Here is a 4,604-nt window from a genome sequence, read left to right on the forward strand (position 1 = left end):
ACTGTGTGCAGGTTTGGTCACCATACCTCAAGAAGGACATTGCTGCCTTAGAAAAGGTGCAACGAAGAGCTACGAGAATGATTCCTGGTCTTAGAGGAATGTCTTATGAGGAGAGGTTAGCGGAACTGAATCTGTTTAGCCTTGAGCAAAGGAGACTAAGGGGGGATATGATTCAGGTCTATAAGATTCTAACGGGTCTGGATGCTCTTCAGCCAAATGACTATTTCAATATTATTCTAAATACTAGAACTCGTGGCCATAAGTGGAAATTAGCGGGAGAACATTTTAAAACAAATTTGAGGAAGCACTTCTTTACACAGCGTGTAGTTAGAGTATGGAATAGTCTTCCTGCTAGTGTAGCGGAAGCTAAAACCCTGGGTTCCTTTAAATCAGAGCTAGATAAGATTTTAACAACTCTGAGCTATTAGTTAAGTTCTCCCCAAACGAGCTTGATGGGCCGAATGGCCTCCTCTCGTTTGTAAATTTCTTATGTTCTTATGTTCTTTGTAATGTCATGTAAAAGCACCACCAAGGCAAATTCCTTGTATGGAAACATATCTGGATTCTGATTCTACATCCTTCATCAGTACTAGAAAACTTCCATCCAGCGTTGCATTTCACTTTGACACTGTCGCTTTTGAAACACTTTTCTGTGATCTAGCTCTTGTTTTGGTCGCCGACTATCATCCAACAAAAGGTTCATTTCAGCTCTCCTAATCTGACATAAACCACACTCACAAACACTTTCAGGTTACTGTGTCACCGGGAAGGGATGGACTCCGGTCGGGATGGGTTTCCAGCATTTCCTATCCTGGCTGTTCTCTTTAGGGACAAACACAGGAATGGAGTCTAGTGATCACACCGGAACCTGACTTACCTGAACGGAGATGTATGGAGCAGACTCTCATATGCGCAGCGATGCTCTGGAATGCAAGGTCTTTACGCCCCACCGCTAGAAGCTACGCCATCCGACGCCATTTCGTCAACTACTCCACTTTTGCTCTTGTCTTTTCCAATCCAGAAAAGAGAAGAAACGTATACCGGTCCTGAAGACCGAAGAGAGACCCGAGTCGATATGGGGCCGCCGCTTAGCGGGTCGCCGTTAGCCGGGCCTCCGTGACGCCCCCGCTTGGAGTAGAATGCCCAGGGGCGTCGCAGCCACCGGCGTCCTCCCTGTCCTCCTGTCCTCTCAAAAAACAGCAATCATTTAAACAAACATGAGGGAAAATTCAAAAGGCAAAGATGACATCATGCCTTACCTCAGCACAGCTGCCCACCGCACAAACGACAGCGTGTCACCTTACTTTAAAAAAAAAGAAAAAAGGCGGGAAATGGGGGCCGCGCACGAACAGGGCCCCTCCCTCACACCACATGCGGCTAATTAGTTGGCCATCCAGAGGCACTCAGTCTATTAGTCACCCATTCAGTCAGTCAGTTCTGCCTTTCAACAACAGGGGGCAGTAGAGGTGCACCGTTCCCGGAAGCACTGCAATACCGGGTCGATGCCTGGAGGAGATGGGGCAAGCCCCACTTCCGGCTCCCTGTTCCAAAAATCCGTTTAATATGTGGTCCCCTCCATGGGGGACGTATCAAAATAACCTTTTCATACCAAAACAAAATGTAAATCAGCTCAAATACATGAATAATAAATATTATGCTTGTACTACTTACATTAACACATAATCACAATCTATAAGGCTGAAACATTCCCACACTATGCAAATCATGCCAACACAGTACAATAAGACTTTCAAAGATAATATTAAACAAACAGAACTACCCGCAGAGTGTTCCAAAGTGCATTTTGCAATGTCTATACTTTGAATGTCAAATTACAAACTTCACATAAATCTAAAGTACACTAAGATTAAGATGAGTTTGTTACCAAACCAAATATATAAGAAATAATTTATTTGCCAAGAATTAAGTTTATGATATTGAATGAAACGTGTGAGCATGCCCCAGTTAGTGAAAGTGTGTCCCCTACCCCAAGACTCCAGAGGGTTAAAAAGGAACACATCCGCAGACTTCCAAGCTCTGCACTAGGGCTGAACGATATTCTGTTTTGACATCGACATCGCGATGTGCGCGTGAGCGATAGTCACATCGCCGGAACATACGATGTGAAGGGTAGAAGCCCATTGTGTATTAAGAGAACGGTAGCACACAGTAAACACGAGTTTGTTGTATGGCTTGTTGCTGGGGTGACATGCACGTTCCGCGTGCCTGCACAGTGATTGGTTCGCTGTGTCGCTGCTCACCGCTCACAGCCAACATTCACTGCTAAAAATGCGCGACGAAGAGGATCCGCCGCAAAAAAATGATTTCGTACCAAAAGAAAGTCGAAATCATCTATTTGGGACTATTTCGGCTACAAAAAGGAGGATGTTGACCAAAAAGAGGTACTTTGCATGGAGTGTCATAAAGTTGTGGCCACAAAACATGGAAACACCACCAATTTGTCTGATCACTTAAAACGGCACCACAAAGCTCTTTACGACGAATACAAAGCCAAATCTGGATGTCAACCAAAACAAACAAATGTTTGTGATGCCTTTGCCAGTGTGACACCTTACCAGAAAGGCTCTCAACGACAGAAAGAAATAACAGACGCAATTGCCATTAAATACCGTCGCCAAAGAGGGATTTAAGAAAATGATCCGAACGCTTGACAGGCGGTATGTTATACCATCCCGCACATATTTTTCCCAAGTTGCGATAAAAGAGCTGTATGAAAAATGCAAATCTAAGATTGAAGCAGAACTGTCGCACGTGGAATACTATGCAACTACAACAGACTTGTGGTCCAGCAGGACAACGGAGCCCTACATGAGTCTGACGGTCCATTTCATCACAGAGGACTTCGAGCTAAAAAGTCGCTGTTTGCAGACGGCATTTTTCCCGGAAAGTCATACAGCCGAGAATGTCGCAGAGGCCCTGAGAGAAGCGATGTCCGCTTGGGGCTTAGATGAGACACGTCAAGTCTGTATAACAACAGATAATGCAGCGAACATGGTGAAAGCTGCCGATCTGAACAAGTGGACCAGGCTACAGTGCTTCGGCCACAGACTGCATCTTGCAGTTGGTGAGTAATGACCATGATCTTTATCCAAAATAAAAATACATTTTTACTCAGCTGTTTTACTTAATAACCTGTCCTGAACCTGACAAAACTTGTAAAATGAATTTGTTGCATGTGTGTACGTAGAGCTTTAAAACGTAAGAAAAAATACAGACACTAAACATTTAATTTTAAACAAAAAATAGTTTTATGAGCACATTTGAGGAGCTCTTTTCCAAAACGCGAAAACTCCATTTCAATAGTTTTCAGGGAAATTAATTGTTTTACCTAGACCCACACATTTTGTGAATATTCAATTTATCCTGTTAAAATGTTTTTTGCTTAGTCTGAACATGTGGAATAATGATTATTAAATCAAACAACTATATTGTTGTTGAAAAATTCAAAGTAAATTTTTTTTCTTTTCAAAACGCTATAAATCCATCCATTTTTCCCAAAAATTGATGGTTGTCTTTTTTTAAAAGTCTTTTGTCTTTTATTTTTCATGTTCGCAGTTATTAATAAACAATTAAAATGTCTCATTGCAATATTTTACATATTCCTAATCATTACTTTTGCTGGTTCTTTGTCAGCTTTTAGGTGCCGTGTACATGAACGCGTCCTGCATCAGCACCGAGAACTGAGAGAGAGAGAGAGAGAGAGAGAGAGAGAGAGAATAAGATTTTTTTACTTATTTTGAGGAATTATAGCCTAATGAACAAACATCTGTTAAGAGCGCAGCCACGTTGGATTGCGAGAACGTTCACTAGGTTAAAATTAAGTTCGGCGCTTATTGGGGTTTGGAAAGAAACTGCATCTTGCAGTACATTTTAAACAAGGAAATTATTATTGGCGTTTATCGCGTTTTGGAAAAGAGCTCTTCATTTATTGTTTGAAATAAAACAGTGTGCTTCAATAATTAAAGTTCGCAATGTTTTGTTTGTTTTCTCCGCTTAGAAAATGCAGTGAAAAAGGATGATCGTGCTATAGGAGTCTGCAAGAAGCTGGTGAGCCACTTCTCTCACAGCTGGAAGGCCAGCGATGCCCTGGCAAAAGTCCAGAAGGAACTCAATCTACCATCACATTGTCTCATCTCAGAATGCCAAACAAGATGGGGTTCCAGACAGATGATGATCAGCAGGATATTAGAGCAGCAGCAGGCTTTAACTCAGGTCCTGTCTGCAGACAAGAAGCTGCGGCATCTAATTCCAACCTGGCAAGATATAGATGTGCTGGAGTCTGTAAGCAAGTCACTGGGCCCAATGCTGGATTTCACTGATGCACTTTCAGGCGATGAATACGTCAGTGTCTCCTTTGTAAAGCCAGTTCTTCAACACTTCACTACTGGAAATGCGAGAGGAAGACACAGACCTGACCAAGAACATAAAGATGAAGATGCTGGACTACCTCAATGAGAAATACGAAGATGATGATACTCAGAAGCTGCTAGATATGGCATCTTTTTTGGACCCCCGGTTCAAGATAGACTTCATCAGTGCAGACAAGAAGACCCAAGTTAAGGCCAGAGTGGTATCACAGATGA

General features: G+C 42.5%; 1 pseudogene; it reads right to left on the reverse strand.

The window, feature by feature from the left end:
- Positions 1-1,461: 1,461 nt before the first annotated feature.
- Positions 1,462-1,694, reverse strand: LOC140582541 (U2 spliceosomal RNA; annotated as a pseudogene).
- Between the last annotated feature and the right edge of the window lie 2,910 nt (positions 1,695-4,604).

The sequence above is a fragment of the Paramormyrops kingsleyae genome, chromosome 24, assembly GCF_048594095.1.
Source record: "Paramormyrops kingsleyae isolate MSU_618 chromosome 24, PKINGS_0.4, whole genome shotgun sequence".
NCBI classification, from domain to species: domain Eukaryota; kingdom Metazoa; phylum Chordata; class Actinopteri; order Osteoglossiformes; family Mormyridae; genus Paramormyrops; species Paramormyrops kingsleyae.